Below are 22,961 nucleotides of genomic sequence, written 5' to 3'. Positions count from 1 at the left end.
ATGGTGTCTTTTTCCTCTGCCTCCCCTTTCACAACATCAATCCTGGAACTATCTGTGTTTCTTGGCAAAACTGGCTTTAATAATATGGCTCTGAAATGATTTCACAATCATCTCACACCTCACAGAAACCCTCTGTATTTATAAGCAGGACATCACCCTGGGGATCACAGATAGCTTTGCCCAATCTCAGACAGCTCACTTAACTTGGAAAAAAGAGCATGCGTTTTATATTTGTTTAATGGGCAGGATTATTTATTTTAGAGTTAAATCTGAGAATCATAGGCACTCCCTGGATATTGAATATGCTACAGGTCACTAAATGTGTGAAATATATAAATCATTTTTGAAAAGGTACTTATTTAGACCAGGATCCCCTAGACAGAATTCCTTCTTTCTGTAGTATATCTTGACGATAAAGCATCTGGACCAAGTGTATGTTTGATTATAGATTGGTCAAGTTGTCCCATTCATGTAAAAGCAAACCAAACAGATGATAGCTATGATGCAAGTATTAGGCGCAGTTTTTCACCATTCAGTATTTTTGAGTTTTAAGAATTTCTGGCAGAATAAAATTGCATTTCTTGTTGTTACATTATACCCCATGTTGTGATTTTTCTTAGGGAAAACCTGAAGCTGATACATTGTGAGACTGCCAGGTTATATGAGTGAAAAGAATAATTACATTCCAGGCAACAAAATGTTACTCTGTCAGTAGGGTTCTGCATTAAAAATGCCAGAAAGAGAAAGCAATTGAAGGCTATTCCATTTACTCTGCTTGGAACACACAGGCCTATTGCAGGCAGGAAAGACATTTAGTCTCTGAATGAAAACAGTCCAACCTTTTAGTTATGACTAATCCTGACTGAAAATAGTGTGCTGGATTTGGCTCTACTGAAAACAACAACAACAACAAAACACCCAAAACATAAAAAGGCTTAAATTATCCAAAAAATATTTTTTGCATTGCAAAATTAATTTTTGTGCACTAGGATTCCCCATTTTCCCACTGCTCTTAACTTTGCGAAGGCATATAACAAGTTGACTTTTGCTAAAGTGCATGATGACTATTAAAAATAGAAATACTTAAGTGGAAGAATAAGAAGTGGATGTTTGCATGCCTCTTCAAAGCTTTCCATTGCATTGTCTGGGATAGGTATGGGAAGTGATTTCTCTCTCCCCTAAACTGCCCACTTCCCACTTCTAAATGGAATCTTTGCAAAATTCAGATTGTGATATGTATTCCATGTCAAATTTAGAACCACAAAGCATTTACTTGCACGTGTTATAGTGCACATGTATTTATACAAAACAGGATTTCTTAGGAGCTAACACTGCAGTTCTAGTCTTGGGACTATGTATTTTTAGCAGGAAGACATCCATTTTCATATAACACATACATATCATGAACATTATGTCTTCTGAAAACTGTTATGTTGCTACATGTCATTTGCCTAACTTGTAAGGCCTAAACTAACTGGCAACAAATAATTTTCTTAGAAAAGTTAGCATTCTTCCAAAGTTGTAGTCTATGGATAGAAGACATTGTGCTTAATGTGAATGCACATCTGAAAAAGATGCATTTGTCTGCCTTTGGTAAAAACAGTGGTTACACTCTTAGAATTCAGACACAAAGAACTGTTAAAACCAAATGTTTCATCTCCTACTGCTTTGAAATCTGATGGTAATTGACTCAAAGCTCAAGATCCTTGCCAAGGAAAATGACCACATTCCCCTTTTGGAGACATGCAGTGACCTTTGGGTTTTTGTGGCTATGTCACATGCTGCAAAAGATAGGAGCACTTTAAATTGGTTCACATACATTTAACTGTGATTAATTTTCTGTGGACCATAGTTAAAGTTAGTCATCATTTTCACTCCCTTAGCTTACTGACCCTAGAAAGATGTAGTGACCCAATTGTGTTGGTGTCCATGGCTAAAAGCAGCACAGTGAGTATCTGGAGTCATGGTAGAAGAGAGTGTAGTGTGTGAAAGGGCTACTCAATGACAGCCTCCTTACAGTCAGAGGCTGCCACTGGTGTCCTCCTTTGATGCCAAATTCCATGTCATGCATAGGAGTCCCATTCTCAGAATCCCTGATTGTAACTCCTCAGCCTTACCCAGAACTCTGAGATTCCGACCACTTAAGGTTCTAGGTGGCAGAACTGGGACAGGATCATATTATTTGGTTAACTTACTGGAAGAAGAAATTGTTTCTTTTTCCTTCCCATCCAAGCAACGCCCCCTTCTGTATATCTCATCCTGTTGCTTCTATGAAAAGTCAAACCAGGTGCTATCTTTCCAGGCCTGGCCCGCATTACAGAGATACACCCAGCCAATGGCCAAGGCCTTGAGAAGTAAAGGCCTTGTTAGGCAGACAGGCAGAACTCAGTTAAATCAGAAAGTGGCATATGGAAATGTTATCTTAAAAATATCTGAGTCCATTCATTGCTGTTTACTAATTCAAGTAATTCCTAGGTGCAAAATCGTTCTATTTAAACCTTCCTGAATTTAGACAAACCCCAACGCTGATGAATTTTGGAATTAAGAGAACTTTTCAGCATTTCTGGGTATGATTGTGCTAAATTTTGTTAGGTTTTTCTGAGATGATAAGGTTTCAAATTCCCAAGTTAGAACAAGTTTTGGAGTCTGAATTTCTTTTCATATTCCTAAAAGTGTAACACAGAACTATAGATGTACACTAACCATCTCTAACAGTATCCATAGTAATGGTTCCAACAGAGTGTATGCTGAGCAAAGTAGGTCTTTTTGCTATTAAGTTGAAGAGTGTGCAATGCTTGGGTAGCATTCCCAGGAAGGTGTGTCTTGAATGAGCTGAAGCTTGCTCAGCCGGCCAGTATGCCTCATGAGAAAGCCTATCTGATGGGAGCAGAGTAAGTAGAGGGACAGGATCCTGTTGCCAGGATTAGGAACACTGATGGCTTCCTTCATACACAATAGAAAGCAGTTGTGCTGGGAGGTTAGGGAGTGTTAATAAGGGAATTAAGGGGAATGTGGGTCACCACTTAAATTTTGCTTGTTTTTCCTGGATGAATTTTATCCAATAGCAAAAAGGAATTTTGCAAAACTTTTACCCACCCACAGATTTTCACGAAAATGTCACTGACCAAAGACAGCTTTGAATTTTGTATGAATTGACTCATTTCTCCACAGGCATTTTGCCTGGCAAAATCCAGAGTATTTGCTTTGGCTTGAATACTGGACAAGTTTGCTTTTTAAGTAACATTGGATTATGAGTACAAGAAAATAAATACAGAGCTAGGCCATGTCCCCATTCCTCTTTAATGGCCTGATTTATGGGTTCATAGGCCAGCATTAGCCATGAAAGACATTTCTTGAGGAAAAATAAATTCAGTATAAACCATGAAAGTTTTTTTTCTACATCCTTTATTTTGTTATTTTGATAAGACTTGGTGTTGATGTGGTGACCATGATAATACAACCAGAAGAGACCTTAGGAAAATGCCATCTAAGCATAATTATTAATTATCATTCTGCAAGCTTCATTTTGGTGCAATTAATAAGTTCTTATATTGTCAAGTATTGATGAAAGTACAGAGAATGGGGGATGCTTTTATATTGCTGGCAAGAGTAAATTGGTGTAACTACTTTGGAAAAAAATTGGAAATATCTAGGAAAGAAGATGAGGTTATCCAACAAAACCATGTCTAAGTTTCTTCTCTACCTATTGAAACTCTTACATATGGTGGCAGGGAGACACACAAACAGGTATGTATATCGCCTCTGCTTTTAAAATGGTAAATTAACTAAGTATCCATGGATAAGGTAAATCGATATATGGTTTATTCATAATAAAATAGTATAAGGGAGTTTAAAATTAATGAACTAGATATAAATCTCTATATAGATTGAATAGAGAGATGCTAATATGGATAAATCTCAAAACACCATGTGAATGAAAACTTATATGCCAAAAGATATACACAGTGTAATACAATTTATATACCTTTAAACAAACACTAAACAGTATTATATAGTCATTGTAGGTACATAATCACTTGTGTACATTAAATTGTTGTGGTCGAGATAAACAGTAACAAAAGGATAATGGATACTTCTAGAGAGCAAAGAAATAGGATATGGGAATTTTGTTTTATCTATTTTTCCCCCAAAAAAGTGAGAGAACTGAAACAAATACAGCAAAATATCAATTTCTTTTTAACTTGGTGGTGGTAACATAGGTATCACAAGTATCTTAAAATAGTTTATATGCTTTGCTGCCTGTGTTGAAATATTTCATAACTATAAGTATACATTTTTATTTAAAAATATAAGAAAATAAATAAGTATAACACTAATTCCCTTCCACACATACCATTTTTTTAGATGAGGAGAACAAAGCCTAGTTTAAGTGATTTTTCTAAGACTAGTAAACTATTTGACTGTTGCCTACTTAGTGCCTCTAGAACAGTGGTCCTTGAATGACTTTGGAACCCCTAAAAGAGCTTTATAAAGTATGCATACCTGGGTCCCACCCCCAGAGTCTGTGATGTAATTGCTCTACGATGCAGCTTTCCTGGTGATTCTAATGGGCAGCCAAGGGTGAGAACAGTGCTCTCAAAGTTTACAATGAACTCTAGATAAATGGAAACCTACCTTGTCATTTCAATTAAAGTGTAGTGACACAGTATTTAGGAGAGAGTACATCTTCATGATCATCCATGCCCTGATAGCGATTAGGGTAATTTCGTGTTCCCTTGGAATAAAATTCAGGGACAAGAGGTAAGATAATAGAGTGTCACAGGTAGTGGCAGAAGGCTTTCAACTGAGTGTCCATTTCCTACTCAGAGTATACTTTCTCTACAATTAATAATCAGTTAAAGGTTGGGATGAAACTGTGCTGAGCAATGTCTATCATCACCACCTCCTTGCCTCCCTGAGTTAAAAGTGGAACTGACAAATCTGTCACATCACTCGCATTTTTAAAGGTAAGAAGAGAGCGTTCTGTCTGCATTGTATTTGGAAGACAAAACGCTCTCTTCTCTTCTTACCTTTAAAAAGAAGGTATATTTCTGCTTTTAATATAAAGTGATCTCCAAAACATTTTTGCTACTCTGGATATATCTGGAAAATTAGTAAGTTACTAAAATATTTAGTTTTCCTTTTTATCAAATCTTCCTGATGTGACTAAATAAATAAAATTATCATTAATATCCTCTTTGTCTCTTCAGGCTGAAACACCACAAGTGACACATCCGATAAAGATCAGAGAGAATATAGCTTCCAAATTGTATCCACAAGGCATCAGTCTGTCAAATATTTAATGCAAACTCAATAATTAAAATAACTACAACTAAAATGCAAGATTCTCACTTCCCCCAACAATTTTACATAAGAAAGGGATACTGGAATATTTATCTGTGTATATACATGTTTGCCATACTGTATGGACATGTATATGTCACCTTAAATTACAAACCTCTTATAGGTGAAAGAAAAACTCCAGAAGTTCTCTTCAGAAAGGGTATTCACCACAGTCTATAAGGCATCTGTCAAGTCGTATTTCACATCCCAAAACACAGTTTAGAAGCCTTGCATTGGTAATGGCTTAATTTTATTTTCCTTTAGAAGACATTTAATCCATGTTACCTGGGGAGCTGGCCTGTCATGAACTTTGCTCTGTGAAAATACAGTTATGGCAGATTTGGGAAAATGTTTTAAAACAAATCATGGTTTATGTTTCTTTGCACTGCAATTCCAGGATTAAAAAACAAAACAAAAAACAGACAATGAGAGAAACCCTAAGAGGTTAAATATTTGAGGCTTTCTCCTCATTGAGTAAAATCATTAACTACATGATGGTTAATCTTCCTTTTAGCTCATATTTGTTTTGTGGTTTTCCTCTAATTTCCATGCCCCTAAATAATGTTTTATAAAATTAGAAAGAATCATGTAAATCTTTTTCATAAATGATCTTATTAAGGGAATATATTTCAAACCTTTTGAGCTTTATTACGATATAGGTTTTTAAATGTATGTTTCTTAGTTCATTCAGATTGTACCAGTGTGGAAAATTTGTTTGGTAATATATTAGAAATGCATTTTGTGACTTTTGGAATATTTCTTGATTATCTGTATTTTGAGTGATCATGTTGACATCTTGAGTTCAGAAAGAATTTGAACTCAAATTTTGTGTATAGAATGAAAGACCAAACACATTTATTTTTCCAAAATAGAGATAGATTCTCTTTGATCTTTCAGAAGTGTTTCTTCAAGCTCTGAGTAAAATGATGTGGAAAAGAGGTGTTAATTATTTTTTCCAGTTTCTACTGTAGTTATTGAGTCAAGGCTTCTAGATTATCAAGAAGACAGTGGATGTTGTAACTCTGGCCAGTGGATGTGTGGCAGACACAGACGATAGGCACAGGAAAGCAGGTGCAATTTTCCATCTGTCTGATCCAAAGGGGAGCAGCTGGGTTGGTCTATTAGGTGTCATCACTCATATAAGAGGTTGGTGTAGATAGGAATTTGGTGAGAAAGTGGAATGAAACCTGTATTTTCTGATTTTGCAGCAAAGTATTTATTTTTACTTTCTTGGGCCATATAAAATGTAATTGAGTAGGAAGAATGACTAATCCTTTTGAGGGAGAATTTTGAAGAACTAAAAGAAAAAAAAAGTGAAACTTGTTGAGAAATTAGAAAACGAGATGACATGGTTCAGGGTGGGCAGGGGCAATGTGCTCCAAACTTGAGGTGAACATATAATTTATTATTTAAGTCAGAACACTTTTGAGAGTAGAAGGGGTTTAGTTATTGGGAAACCAGAAAGTATAGCTACACAAATAGTATATGCACTGATGTGTTCATATTGGCCGGGCTATGCAAATTGTTTTAGTGGAAAAATGGGAAGAAACTTGGAGCTATGTTTGTAGAGTCTGGGAAGGCTCCTTAAAAACATATATTTTTATTTATTTCAAAGAGGACAAAAGAGGGAAAGAAAGATAGGAACATTAATGATGAGAGAAAATCATTGATTGGCTGCCTCCTGTATGCTCCCTACTGGGGATCGAGTTTGCACCCGGGCATGTACCCTTGACCTGAATCGAGCCCCAGACCCTTCAGTCTGCAGGCTGACAATCTGTCCTTTGGGCCAAACCAACCAGGGTTGGGCAGGCCCCTTAGAGGAGGTGACTGCATCTTGAAACAGAGAGTAATCTATAATAATAAAAGCATAATATGCTAATTAGACTGGACAGCCGACTGACCTTCCAAGTCATTCTGGATGTCCTTCCTGATGAAGTGGCAGCAGGGGCCAAGGCAGAGGTGGTTAGGGGTGATCAGGCAGGCAGAGGGGTTAGAGGTGATCAGGCAGGCAGGCAGGTGAGCGGTTAAGAGCTACTGGTCCTAGATTGTGGGAGGGATGTCCGATTGCCAGTTTAGGCCCAATCCTGCAGGGATCCCTGTGGGATCGGGCCTAAACTGGCAGTTGGACATTCCCCAAGGAGTCCTGTTTTGTGAGAGGGTGCAGGCCTGGCTGAGGGACTCTCCTTCTGTGCATGAATTTCATGCACTGGGCCTCTAGTTCTTACAGAAAAATGGAAAGAGACCATTCAAGTGGAGGCACTATACCATGTGATAGCAAAGAGGTGGGAAAGAGCCCCGGGAAAGAAACAAGTCCCAAGTAGTTTGATGACCCAGAATAGGTAGGAGTGGGAAGTAAGGCTGGAAGTTTACCTTGGGCAAATCACAAAGAACCTGTCCTATCCAATATGTATGAATGTTTTTAAAATTAGAATCATACACCTAGTTAATACAAATGCAACTATAGTTAATATAATAATTGATTTCAGGAAATATCATCACTGAGTATGCTTTAGTACATGTGAAATGAAACTTTGATTTCTCCCAAACCATCTCAATTGTCAAAGTTTATAGTTTAATTGTTCATTAAAATGTATCTCTTGGCAGATATTATATAACACAAATTATTCTTTTTTTATTTAAAATATATTTTATTGATTTTTTTACATTGAGAATGAGAGAGGGATAGAGAGTTAGAAACATTGATGAGAGAGAATCATCGATCAGCTGCCTCCTGCACACACCCTACTGGGGATGTGCCCGAAACCAAGTACATGTCCTCGACCGGAATTGAACCTGGGACCTTTCAGTCTGCAGGCCGATGCTCTATCCACTGAGCCAAACCGGTTTTGGCTAACACAAATTATTCTTATGCTCAGTGATCAACAAGGGAAACACATAAGTGGAAACAAGCATAAAAGCATTTTCTATAATGAACTTTAAAGAATTAAAAACTTGGGGAAGACTAGAGACCAAAGCTTTTTGATCAGTGATGTTAAATGATTAAAATGTGGACAGAGGCTGCATACATTATCGTGTATGAGTAGCCTTCCATTAGTCAAATATTTCCTTTTATAATCTGTAAAGAAAGTAAAGAATTGTTAAACAAAGATTTGGACTGGCTCTTATTATGCTAAGCCTGTCAGCCCCTTTTCAAGACCTTCTCCCTCACCCTCCACTGTTTAGATTTATTTTGGAATTTTTTTTTTTCTTCTCAGACTGAATTAATGCAGAATACAGCTAAATGTTTGAGATGGATAGAGAAGTACAAATTAAGTCAGTTCTTATCAAAATGCACCCATTCCTGGTGATTCAGACTGTCTAGACTGGAGAAGGCACAGTGAGAGGCATTCCTTTGCTACTTGAACTTTCTGCTCTAGCAGCACTCCCCTCACCTGGGCTTTGAGCCTGCCAAGGTCAGGCCACTCGCCTGTGTGACCTGAGAGCACAGCCTAGAGTCAGCCTCAGTGGACTTAGGTGTTCAGAGTGATCTGCTTGGTCCTGCTCTTGAAACTTACAATGCAGCATCTCAGACATGTCACTCCAGAATCATTTTTGTTTTAGAATGGTTATTTTAAAAGCGCTTTAATTTTTAAGTTGGTATAAGGATATTGGCCCTGGTAAGCCCATTCTTCGGTGATAAATGTTGTTGCTACTAAACTAAGGTGACCAGATCGTCCAGGTGTTGGCAAGACAGTCCTGATTTCTAACAGTTTTCCCCGCATCCTGCGGTGTTTTAAAAAAGTCCCAATTTTTGGAAAGATGGAAAAGATTCTTTCCAAAAATCAGGACATTTTTAAAACGCCGTGGGACGCGGGAAAAATTGTTAGAAATCAGGACTGTCCCACCAACACCTGGATGATCTGGTCACCTTATACTAATCTCTCTTTTGTCACTCTCTTCCCCCAGTCCCAGTCACAATTTCTAGTGTGAGAAGATCAAATAAATGGTGCTTTGTTAGCCAGGAGAATGGATTTGGGGATCAGGTAGTAGTTGCAATGAAGGGAAAATTGGGGGCTCCATCTTAAACAACATTCTGAAGTAGAAATTGGTCTTCCATTGCATTTTCAGTAACTCCAACTGTCTTCTTCCCTCAGAATTTCCGTGGTGTCTCAGGGTTCCTCACTTCATTTCTTATTTCTCTCTCCACCTATGCAAGGTTTGCTTTTGGGAAAGAACTTCAGCAGAGATAAAATTTATATATATGAATGGTGAATGATTGAGGAAAGATTCAGTGCCCTTGCCCTCCCAGGAGTATATACGTTTTTACTAGGAAGGAGGTATTAAACCTCTCCCTTAGAATGAAAACTCCCTCAGGGAAATGGGAGGGTAAAGAAAATAATTTACAAATTCTAAGCTACTGGATTACTTTAATCCTCACTATAACCCTTCAGAGTGAAGTAATTTATGGAGTTTGAAATTCATACATCTTTCTACTATTGTATACTCAAAGGTCATTATTCACCTTTGAATCTTACCACAGTACCTGGCCCAATTATTAGATTAATTTATACTATATTATATATATATATATATATATATATATATATATATATATATATATATATATCTGCCTACCTATTACCTACCTAGCTATGTGCATATGACATATATGTATCAATCAGTAACTCCAAATATTCACACATACATGAATAATGATGGGGATACAATGAGGTTCATTATTCTATTGCTTCTGTTTCTGTAATGATTTAAAATTCTCTATAATAAAAAGTTAAAAGTATATAAAATATTTTAAACTTACATGAAAGAAAAGGACATTTTTCCCCCCTCCAACACCTCTTAAAATGATACCAGACATTTTTTACCCCCAGGTAACCTGTGTTCTACTAATCTGAATGCAAACTAATTTTTCCCATTACTCTTGAAGATCTCTGAAATCCCTCTGCTTAAGAATGAGATGGAAAATATTCTTAGATAATAACATATTTGAAAAGACAAATGGTAACAAGGAAGCATTTTGGGAAATATTAAGATAATCCAACTTCTGTAACAGACAGCTTAAATCTCAGTGGCTTGATATGATGAAGGTTTATTTCTTATTCATGTTCTAATACAGCTTTCTCCCTGTAATCATATAGTAACTCAGGATCCTTCTTTCTAAATGTCTCCACTATCTGAATCCAGGGTGAAAAACAGAATGTTGATGATCATGCAGAAGTTTTTAGAAGCTGATCTAAATTAAGCTACACACTTCACTTTTTCCTGCATCTCATTGGCCAGAACTCAGTCACATGATCCCAGCTAATTGCAAGGGAGGCTGGGAAATGTGGTGTTTCTCTTTGTGCAGGAGGAAATTGAGTACAATATTGTTTCTGTCACAAAGAACTAGAAGTGCTCTTACTGCTTCACCCTGACGTATTCTGATTCTCCCCTGATTTACCCTCATTCCCCAGTGACTTATCTTCATTCTCTTTATTCCCTTGAAAATAAGAAATATTTTTGCCTTGATCTTTGAGTTTTTCATGAGGGGTGTCCCTGCCCCATCAAAGTGGTTTTGTTACTTTTTTTTTTTTTTTTTAATCAGTCTTGGCTCCTATAACTTGCATTTTAATTTAGTAAATCTTCCCCAGCCCAACCATTTTTAAATTTACTCTCCAAGGATTCCATTCCCATACAGTCACCACTGCTGGGAAAACTCTTGTTATCTCAAGTGAATTACTCAGTTTTCCCCACCTTGTCCAAATTACATGTTCTTGGTGCATAATTCCCCAATGCTCATCATCTTTCTAAGTCATGAGGATGTGTGATGTCTTTGTGTCCCACAGACACTTACCCTTGAGGGAAATCTGCTCATTATCAAGGGCAGGGTCATAATGAATCACTGAGAGATCCACCATTGTGAGCAGACATTTGGTGTGAAGGGCTATTTTACTCAGACCCTGAAAAACAGTATTCCCCATCTGTTCATGAAGTAGCTTTTTGGACATACACAGTGTGCTCTCCTATTCTCTGAATACTTGCTTTTGGTTATGAACTGGCACACACTCAAGGAAAAAATGACAATGTGCCTCTCTGGACACTTTTGGTCCATTTTCATAAATATATTCAAACAAAATGAAAGTGCCTGGCTCTTTATAATATGCCCTTCAATGTGCTAAAGCTTGCAAAATTACCCCCAAGGATGACAAATTGTAAACATCTTGCAATAGCACAGACCCAGTTCAAGGCCTGTTTCAGTGTTCTGCCGACACTCACCCTTCTTAGAAATGTTTAAAGTGTTTTATGAAAATGAAGCTGGGCAAACAGGCTTATCGGGAGCGACAATAAAAAAAAAATCATTGATTCTAATTAAGAGGCGTCACATATATAGAAACAAAGCTGCTTTTGTATAGTGGAAAATCTACCTGTTCTCTGAAACACGTAGAGTGCTTTCCAGTGGCTTAAGATAATCAAGCTGACATACTTTCAGGGCCCTGACCTTTTGGCCCATCTCAAGTGATTCAGCTGTGCTTGTCCAAACTTGTCAAAGGTGTTGGTGGGAGGTGTGCTGGGATACAAGTTGTTATAAAGGTGTGACAATGAGACAGGAGCCATTTTCTACTTTTGAAAGTCCAAGATTGTATCAGAAATCAAGGTAGTAGTTCTTGAGACAAGGACTGAGTTTGTTGTAATTATCTCTAGCTATCTCTGTAGCAAGTATTTTTTTCTCAGTAGTTTCATCATTGGTGATGGTGCCAGCAACTCAGGCTATCTACATGAGCCCGATCCTCCTCATTGTGTACCTAGGAAGACTAGCTTTCTACTATAGCCCTGGTTTTGTGCAATGTGCATGGAATGGGACCTTTTTAAGGGACCAGCTAAGGAAAGAATGTGTAGTATAATCTGAACAGATAATGGAGAAATAAGAAATTGTTTACTCTATTGAAGTAGTGAATAAAAAAGAGCAACTGTATTACTGCCACTTTCTGGAACTCAGAACTACAGAAAAAATGAATTTTACTAGACCACAGTGTCAGAAACATAGATTTTAGCAAATCAATGGACAGTTTAGTTCAAAATTAAGAGTACATATTGACCATTTGGAATGTCAAAGATTTATTTTCAAGGAAGAGTTTCATGAAAGGCATTTTTAGTTGCTTGATTGTACATTTCCTTCAAAGATTGCTTGCTGATTACCATCAGTGAGTAATAGGGTTTGGTAAAAATAAATAAATATTTTAAAGCCCATTGTGTTCTGAACAACTGAACCTGCTAAGTATCTTGATGGGCTCCTGCTGCGCTTGTCGAACAGCTGTGCCTCAGAGTGAAATATTGAAGTTGGGATCTCAATTAACCAAAATTAGAATAGGCTTAATTGAAGGTGTCTGCAATGAGGGATGATTTAAAATTCTTAAATACAGGCCAAAACCGGTGTGGCTCAATGGATAGAGTGTCAGCCTGCGGACTGAAAGGTCCCAGGTTCGATTCCAATGAAGGGCATGTACCTTGGTTGCGGGCACATCTTCAGTAGGGGGTGTGCAAGAGGCAGCTGATCGATGATACTCTCTCATAGATGTTTCTAACTCTCTATCCCTCTCTCTTCCTCTCTGTAAAAAATCAATAAAATATATTTTTAAAAAATTCTTAAATACAGATTTATGCATTTAAAAAATTATACTGACCATCTCTAATTCACTTTATTTTGTGTCTTCATTTTACTTAGATACTATATAAAAATCAAAACAATAATAAAAATCGTGTTAATATGGAGAATATTATAAGGTTATTTTTATAATTATTTCAGATAAAGATCTTTTAGATGTTTAAACATTTGGTTTACATTTACATTTTAATGCAGTCATTAATCTAATTATAGGAGTGCATGCTCTTTTTGGTCTCTAAATGTGACCCTGCAGTGCAAACAGAAAGGAAGTTCTCTGGCAACTATATCTATTTGACTCATACGACTACTTACTGAACAACTATTTTATGTTAGTCCTTTTTCTAGGCCATGGGTATATAGCAGTGAGTAGATCAGACTCAATGCTCCCTTCCTTTTGGAGCTTATATTGTAGAGGAGGAGATAGTAAACAACATGGCTATCAGTGGGAAGAAAGTTTCAGGCAGAGAGAACAGCAAGTGCAGGATTGTTGGCCTGGCATGATCTAGAAACATCAAAAAGGGGGGTGGCTAGAGTAGAGTGAAGGAAGAAGAGAGAGAAGAGGAGTTCAAAAAAAAAAAAAATGAGGGCTTTATTGTTTAGGGCCTTGTCTAAAGAAGATGGTGTAGAGGAGTGATAAGAATTTATTCATGTTTTAATACATTCACTGTACCATTTGGAGAGTATATTGAAGTGAAAGAAGGAGTAGAAGCAGGAAGACTAAACATCCATGAGTGGGATTGTTGCAGTTGTCTTCTCTTTGGTCTTCCTTCTTATGCTCAGTGTTGGAAGTTGGGATAAAGAGCTAGATTCTGGCTATATAAACATAGACAGACCTGACAGGATTTCCCAAAGAGTTGGATATTGGGTGGGGGACACAAGTGTCAGGGATGACCCCAATGTTTGGCTTGCATATCTGGAAGGATGAGAGTTATCTTTAACTGAGATAGGGGTGATTGTGGAAGGTTTAGGGAGGAAGCAGAGAGTTTGGTTTTAGACTTGTTAAGTTTAAGGCACCTGTGATTGAGTCCCAAATGGTGAGTCTGGAGATCAGAAAAGTCTAGACTGATATAATTTGGGGGATCACCTGTGAATGGATAGTATTTAAGGTTATGAGAATGGTTGGCCTTATTTAAAGTGAAATGAGAAGTAGAGTCATTAAAAAAGTTATGTCTGTCCTCTTTACCAAACACCGTGTGTCTCCTTTGCCCTGACACCATCTGCCTTTCATGTATCCAGGAGAATTTCAAGGGACCATTGAAGATAAAAAAGGAAAGGTTGAGGAGGTTGTTCCAGGTTAGCCTTGAAGTACCTGCATTTTTATCTCCAGACTAGAAGATAAGAATTGGGAAACAAGGAGGACAGACTCCAAGATAATAAGTATATTTCTACCATCATCTCATGGCTTATGTTCTTGATATTAACATCACGTTCTATATATCTTAGTTCAGTCAGAACTTAATGTATAAAGAGACACTATGAAAAGTAATATTGCCATTTCTACCAGTAGGGTGACATTGAGGAGTCCAGTAACAGACTGGATGAATTCTTGGTCATCACTTTGTTGAGGGGATTCATAAAGCAATGGGTTATTTTGTTTTTTTTCCTCCTTAATTTTTAACTGAGATGCTGAAGTTCTGTATTTTAATAAATTAATCTATCAGTGAATTTGATGGTGTCTTATGTTCTGGAATGTATCTTCTCAATTGCTTGGCTGACTTCTATTTAGAGAGCTTGCTCCAAGAATGTCTCTGTGGTGTTGTGTTGATAAGGAACAATAGAAATGGCAACTCCTTGGAAACTCTTAAGGGTTGTACTCAGCTTCATGTTCTAAATAAGTTGTGTAGGCTCTGTTCTTGGTCACTGAAGCCCAATGAGTGTGGGAATAACTTTAATTTTCAGATTACATGATTATATTTTACTGTTGGAACAGCTTCATGAAAAACCTTTGTGTTTCATATTTGGTTTGTTTACTGTGGACCACGATATCTAGGGAACAAAACCTTACGTTTTGGCTTTTGGAAAACTTTATATGATGTTCAAGTCTGTGGTAATATAACTTCTTTGGATCCAACAGGATACCTCTTTTGTTTGACTGAAGTGTTATGGCATGTCTACATCCAGAGAAGGAATAGGCATTTTTTTCCCTCTTTAGATTTACTTCTTCCTTCTGTTGTTTCCCATAGCCTCCCATCTTTCTAGCACCTACTCATTCCTTTTGCTTTTTCCTTGCTATGCAAAGCTATTGAGGGTAGCTAAAAAGAAATAAGAGAGGCTGTAACAGAGCTTAAAAGCTCTGTGTGTTTTTCTACCCAGTGACTGTGAAAGAAAGCATATTCAGTGCTTCATAATGGTGACACTTACTAGTAATATTGAAGTCCATATCTTAGGAAGTTTATATCTGTTTTGGGGCTTGTTACATTCTCTAGCAAGGTGAACTATTGTACTACTTATGGCCAGGTTTCACAACCTTATATTATTGACATTTTGGACCAAATAATTCTTTGTTGATGAAGGGTTATCTTGGGCATTGTAAGATGTTTAGCTTCATCCGTGGCTTCTACTTAGTAGATGCTAGTAGCACCCATTCTATCCCTAATAGTGATCAAAATGCCTCCAGGTATTACTATATATAAAATATTGATTGAGAACCACTGAGTTTAGGGACCCTGAATTTATCATCCATATTCATGTAGAGGCAGGGCAGTTATTTTGAGGTTATAGCCAGTGCCTTAATTATAAATACCTGGCTTAAATATAAAACAAAGACAAAAATCTTCTCTTGGCCTTGTCAGGTGAGAACTTATGAGACCTCTCCTTCTTCCCTGGCCTCACCGAGGACCCTGGCCATGACCTTTGCAACTTCTGATGAGTAGTTGATAAAGAAATAATCCTTTATGTGTCTAGGAATATAGTAGGAACTGATAGAAATTATTCCAAGTGTCCAGTTACCACTGTGATTTCCTTTTCTTACAGAAATACTGATATAAACGAGGGTTTGTATCCTGTCCTAATACAATGGTTGTATCTAGAATTTATCTTTTTCTTCTGGGGAAGCATCCAGACTAGAAATCGTGACATTCTAAGTTAGAACTCTAGCCTTAGATGAAAATAATCCCTATCAGTGTTCAATTTCTCATCAATTTTAGTATTTACTGTATAGTGAATTTATAGTTTGAAAATATACAGAAATTTGGAAGTCCAAATTTGCAGTTTCACTGTGTGTCCTTGGAGTGCTCTGCCTCTTAAATTTCGTAACTTAAGAGTGAAGCCTATTTCACTTTTCCATTTAGAATAAGTCACCAAAAGGGTGCACTGTTGGTGCTCAAGATGGCACAAAATATAATGACTTGTTAACAGGAAAGGGAGTTCTCTTTTCATCACAACCCAATTTGATAAGAAAAGCAAAAAGAACCTTGAGCTCTACAGCTGTGTCAAGACAGCAGTGTTCAGATTTACCACATATATATTTTTTTTCTGGGCTTATGAGATTAACCTGTGTTTTTTTTTGTTTTGTTGTTTTTTTTTAAGAGCTAATTGGAAGCAGTTTAAAAAGCAGATTTTTGGATCTTCATCAGGAAAATTATCAGCAGTTACAGTATTCTTCCACTATCCTCAAAGAATAGTTTCCAAAATATAAGACACTAATTAATTAGCTGATCTGTTCTACTCAGGAGACCTTTTGAGTTAAGATGGGGTTTGGAGATATTTTATGTTGAATGGTTAGTGATAATGATAGGAGACATTGACAAATGAAAGGAACCATAAATGGTTTATACAGAATCATAAGAAGCCCACTATGCTCATGAGCAAAGAACATTAAGTAGGAAAATCTGTATTTAGACATTTACTTTTGGACCTTGAGATAAATGAGTTTTTGTGATTTGTGATAGCCTGTAAGGAAGTTGAACTCTACCCAAGATGATAACATCTTCCATAGGACCGTGCTTCAGGTTTACAAAGCACTATCCCATGCGTAATCTCATTGGTGTCTCACAATAATCTTTTGGTGTAGAAAAGGTGGTTACAGTTTTTATTTCCAGTTTAAAATAAGGGAACAGCTCACATGCCTTTATCTAAGGTTATATAACCAGTAAATACTGGGTTGTACACCAGGACTGCTGGACAAGAACATTTTTTCCACTCGACCACAGCCTTCCATGAAGTTAGTGGGAGTTTTGTTTACTCCATCCCTCATTCCACTGTTTCCAGGGCTCTCCATCCTAATTTTTTCCTTCATCTCACTAGGACAGTGAAATTGCACAACTCTGTTTATTTTACAACTAGAGCGTCCCTGGAGGAGCATTATGTACATAGACCATGTAGAATTTTATCCAATGGGTAGTTTCTCGGCCATGTTAGTCAAAATTGTATAGTGATAGAGTCAGTAAGTAAAATGGCTTTCAATGCCTGGGAACTTTATAAGAATCAGTTTTTCTGCCCCCCCCCCCCTCAATATTATATCACTTTAAACACCAATTAATTCAATGATACTACTGCAAAAGTGGCTGTTCAAGTTCCGCTAAATTAAAAGAAAAAGGCACCACTGGTTTTATTTCTTTGATTAAAGAATGACCCTGGTATCTGACACCAAATAATTTCAACTTGTTAAAAATGATATAATTTTGTCCTTTTGAATTCAGTTATTTTGGAAAAAGTACCTTTTTACTTAACACAAAACTACATATCTCTGAACCATGTTGTCAAGGAGCAATGCAAGTGAGCTTGTTTTTTTATCATTTGTTTTCCAATTAGTATTTTATCCTATTTGGTTGTATATCTCCCCCTTTTAAAAATATACTAATATACTTTCTCATGTTCTCCAGGAGTTATTTGTCCTCTTTTCTTGAGTGATTGATTTTGTGGGACCAGTATTGCATGTGAGGAGATAAGTTTAGTGTCGAGGATATTGTGTGGTTTAACAGGTCAGCCCTGGAATGGAGTGAGACCAGTTAAGATGGAAGGAAAATTACCTGCCAGTGTAAAACTTGTATTTTTTTACTCCCTCCCTTGTTCTGCTTTCTCTTCCTAAGAACTTTGATTCTTGTTATCAACATATAGTAGAAAGGAAACAAAAAATACCACAATGTATTTTTTTAAATAAAATTTTACACTTTTTAAAAACATTCCTCTATAGCAAGTATGTCAAACTCGTGGCCCGTGGGTGACATGAGGCCCACAACGAATTATTTTTTGCGACCCAGCCAATATAAGTATGTAAGAAACATTTTAATAAAAATTTCATAACTTAATTTAACAATATCCTGTTATACATAATTATTAATAATGAACTACAATGTTCGCTAATGACTGATTACTATAATTGTGTTGCATTCATTTCCCTTAAGTGCAGTACATGCAGGCGCATCATTTCTCTCCACTAATACTCACAGCGAATATTTTAGTAGCTGACTGCCATGTCATTAGTCTTGCAATGACTTTTTTGGTGTGTGCAACAGGAAATATTTTGCTTTCAGAGAAAAAGAAAAATAGGTTTATTTGTGTTATGCTTATTAATTTGTGCAGTTATTCAGTGGTAAGTTAATGTTTAAGAAAAAATATTACTTTTCATTAAAATTTTCTATTATTTTAAGTTAATGATTACTCATTTATCTCAGCCCTTTATATTCAGAATGTCTCTATCGAAATAAACCTACATTTCTATGAAAGTTGAAGCTTTTTTTTTTGTGTGGCCCACATGAACTTAAACGTTGTTCATTTGTCTCATGTTAGCCTTTGAGTTTGATATGCTTGCTCTATTGTGTGCATTATTTTATTGTAACAAAATCCAGTGTATAAGGCAGAATGAGTGGTCTTATTATTTTTATTTTATGGGCTAGGAAACTGAGGCTGAGATTTTTTTGTGAGAGAATTGTCCATCAATTATATGACAGATTCTTTTTTATATTGTGCTATAAATGTTATTATTTTTACCAGCAATAATATTAGGAATTTGAAGCAATTTAAATTCTTTGTGGAAGGAGGTGATATATAAATAAAATGCAGACAACCTTTAAAAACATATATCTATAAACATAGTTCTATTTATACTTAATATGCAACTTTTTGTATTCTACAAAACAGAAACCAATAGAAATTAGGTTTGGAAGGGGCTTAGAGAGTCAGACCAAATCTTGGAACAGGACTTTGTTATGGGTTGAATTGTGTCTCCCCAAAAACAGTATGTTGAGGTCATCAACCCCAGTACTCAGAATGTGACCTTACTTGGAATAGGGCCTTTATAGAGGTAATGATGATAAAATAAGGCTATTAGTGTGGGCCCTAATCCAATACGACTGGTATCCTCATAAAAAGGGAAGAGTTGGACACAGAGACAGCCATGAACAAAAGGAGACGTGAAGAGACACAGACACAGAGAGCACCATGTGAAGATGAAGTCAGAGGTTGGAGTGATGCACCTGCATGCCAGAGATTGGCAGTGAGCCACCAGAAGCATGGGCTCACAGAACTGACCCTCCCACAGCCCTCAGAAGGAACTCACCCTCCTGTCTTCAGAACTGTGAGACAGTTTAAGTCACCGAATTTGCAGTAACTTGTTACAGCAGCCCTAGGAAACTGATACAGACTTCCTCTGTGCCGGCCTTCAGCAGCTGCTGCAGGTGTGCCACTGCCGCTGCCTCTGTTTCTTCTGCTGTCATAACTAATATTTCCCATGCAACGGTATACTGGACTTGATTTTGAAGACAATGAAGAATCACTGAAATATATTAAGAGGCAGAGGAAAGGATCAAAACTGCATGCTTTTTAAATACATGTTTTTCTTGTTTTCAGAGAGGAAAAGAGAGGGAGAGAGATTGAAACATAAATGATGAGAGAATCATTGACCAGTTGCCTCCTGCCTACTGAGGATCGCGGCTGCAATCCAGGCATGCACCCTTGACCAGAATTGAACCTGGGATCTTGCAGTCCACAGGCCGATGCTCTATCCACTGAGCCAAACTGGTTAGGCTAACCCTGCATTTTAAATGCTCACTTTGGCTGCACTGTGAAGAATGGATTTGGAAAGTATGGTGTGGGCATGATCACATTTTATACTGGTCCATTTGTAACATGACTGTGCAACCTAAGGTGAGGCACTGAATTTATCATTCTCCTTAGGTTTCCAAGATGTGAATGAGCACAGCCTCATGTACCCAAACTCTCTTTTTTTCTGGGTTCCAGGGCAGGATGGATCAGATGTCTCTTCGTGACATGCATCAGAACTCAAAATATACTTGTAATACATGTTTTCTGAAGCCGAACACATGGTGATTTGGGGAATATCACATTCTGCCTGGGACCGGCATCCCACATGTGGAGTTCTGCATGCAGATTTGTTTGTGTCTTGCAGCCCTGTGTGAGAGCTAACCTGGAGAGACAAATGAGTGAGCTTCTGGGGAAAACTAAATTAGGAGTCTCTCTCTATTTGACTCATGATCCCTGGAACTTTATGTCTCCTTCTGGTCATGGTTTTTTACTAGGTGACGAAGTATGATCTCATAGCAAGTGATAAGACAGAAGATTTCAATAAGTTAGAAATTAGATTGAGTTTCGAGCCATCTCAATAGTTTTGAGGCACAGTTGTACTATATAGAGTTGGAAGAAAGAAATGCTGCAGGGGCCTTAGTTCATATCCAATTAATCTCTCAGAGTAATTTGTTTACTGGATTATGCTGCCAAATCTATGAATTACTTTCTTCAGGGGTGAAGGTTAGTTGATGAAGCGATTTATTGTTTCAGTTACAGAGCATATCGATCTTGCTCATGGAAAATGTTAACTATGTCCCTTCTCTATCATTCATCTCCCACTTCCCCCATTCATGATTCCCAGCTCCTATCAGTAATTCTTGTATCACAGAGGGACATCTATTAGGAATAGTCCACGGTTAGTGAATGACATGGCTCTGTGCATTGCTACAGGATTTTTAAAAGCATTTATTGCTCAGAACTGCAAGAGGGAATTAGCATGTAAATAAAATATTACAGAGTCTTGAAAGTGGATCCTTCCTTAGCTTCAGTGAGAAAACAAATTCTGGGGAATTTGTTTTTATCCTCATTTGTTTTTATCCTCATTTTTATCCTCATTTTTCTCAGTGCACCAGCTCTTCCTTCTTTAATCATCTGGCATCCTGCTGTGTAGAACAATTTGTGGGCTCCTTAGTGTCAAGCTGATACACTGTTTTTAAACAGTTATGAGCTATTTATGACATGCAAAAAAACTATAAGAACAATATAGAAAATACCCCAATAGACCAAAGGAACAGAATAGAGCTCAGAAATGACTCACAAATACCATGTTTCCCCGAAAATAAGACATCCTCCGTAAATAAGACCTACTTACGGGTTTTCTTCTGAGTGAAATATAAGGCATCCCCCGAAAATAAGGCCCCTCTAGGCTAAACATGAGAGATTTGGTCCACTGATTCTGAAAGAAATGGAGTCACAAGAAATTCACCAGGAAATTCAGGAATTGGATTGTTATGATGGTGTTCCAGAAGATGATGACATGATTGTCATTTAATAAATGAGTTATCGTAATTCTTGATACTGTAGGATTCACAGTTTGTCTGGTTTGTGTTGACAACTACCGTACTACCATACCATATACAGGTAATAAATTTTCTTTATTTTCATTTAACAATAAATGTGTACCGTATTCTTCTTCATGGAAAAATAAGACATCCCCTGAAAATAAGACCATCCGCATCTTTGGGAGCAAAAATTAATATAAGACACTGTCTTATTTTCGGGGAAACAGGGTAAATGGAAAAGTTGTATTTTGTCTTTTTCCTTAGTTGGATTGCGGGCCTTCCTACTACTTTGGGGGATGATGCAAACTTGGTACCATTGGGTTCTTGGGACATGATCCCAGTAAACTCCTCATATTTATTATAGGGAGGACATAATGAGGAGATATTCTTGACATCGAGCAAAGTGCTTTACATTTTGCAACAAACAGCACAGTACAACACTCATAGTTATATTTTTTCAAAAATATTTTATCCTGGGAAAATATTTTGGTCAGTGTGTGACAATGTTAAAAGACATCTTGCATCGAGTTACCTAACTTTTGATGTCTTTAGTCAAAAATTCCAAGAGAAGGAGGAAGATAGCAGAGGTGGTTATGGGAGACCCTGCCCCCATCTTTCTTCTCACTGAAGGGTGCATAATTGACATGTAAGAGAAGGTGACAAAACCAGCAGGTGAGCCTGAAGCCCAGGGTTTCATTTAGGCCAATGTCTGTCCCTGTTCATTATTATAGGACCATTAACCTGTTAATGTTACAGGTTTTCATTTCAGCAGAAGCTCACACATACCTTTCTATTCAACCTGGAAGGATCTTCTCCATTTGTCCCTTAATTTACAGTAGGGGCAAGCTTGATTCCAAGCGGCTTTGGATGACAGAGAATATTATTTTTTTAGAGAGAATATTTCATTAAACTTGTAACAGCATATACTAGAAGCCAGTTGTATGATCAACTTTAGAAACAATGTATTTTGAATAGTTTATAATCCTTTACAAATAGAAAATCCATACACTGAATCTATGCTGATTCAATTTGAGGGGTCTTCAGTATAAACAATTTTGACGAAGTCTTTGAGATACAATTGCTTCTGGGTTTACGGCAATACTTTTTGTTATATTGTATGTCTTTTAAGTTCCAATAACATACCTGTAGGTTCCTCTTACAAACAGAACCTTCCACAGTGAGTGAGGAGTGATTTCATTTTAGCTTATTCCACCTTTTATTCCCTTTCCTCCATTAGTTTATAAGCTGTCTCCCCCCAACTCCATCTCTCCTTCTCGCTTCAGCCTTGTTTAGAAGGCTAGATCGCATCTCAGGTAAACTCCTAAACTCAGGTTGGTGTAGTCTCCAGTATAAATAAACTCAGATTAAAAATATTCCAGTGGAATTTTTAATTTAGCCCTTAAGCCACTGATAGATTTAAGTAAGGACTCAGCCTCCTAACCCACTTTGTAAAAATTATAAATGGTAAGTAACTGAATAGAAGAAAAAGC

At 37.1% G+C, this 22,961-nt stretch overlaps 1 protein-coding gene across 4 annotated transcripts in view; it reads left to right on the top strand.

Moving 5' to 3' along the window:
• GLIS3 (GLIS family zinc finger 3) overlaps positions 1-22,961 on the top strand; it is a 431,194-nt gene that overhangs the window by 145,872 nt on the left and 262,361 nt on the right. The gene's annotated exons all lie outside the window — the stretch shown is intronic.

The sequence above is a fragment of the Pipistrellus kuhlii genome, unplaced genomic scaffold, assembly GCF_014108245.1.
Source record: "Pipistrellus kuhlii isolate mPipKuh1 unplaced genomic scaffold, mPipKuh1.p scaffold_m20_p_12, whole genome shotgun sequence".
NCBI classification, from domain to species: Eukaryota; Metazoa; Chordata; class Mammalia; order Chiroptera; family Vespertilionidae; genus Pipistrellus; species Pipistrellus kuhlii.
This window is presented reverse-complemented; position numbering and strand designations above follow the sequence as displayed.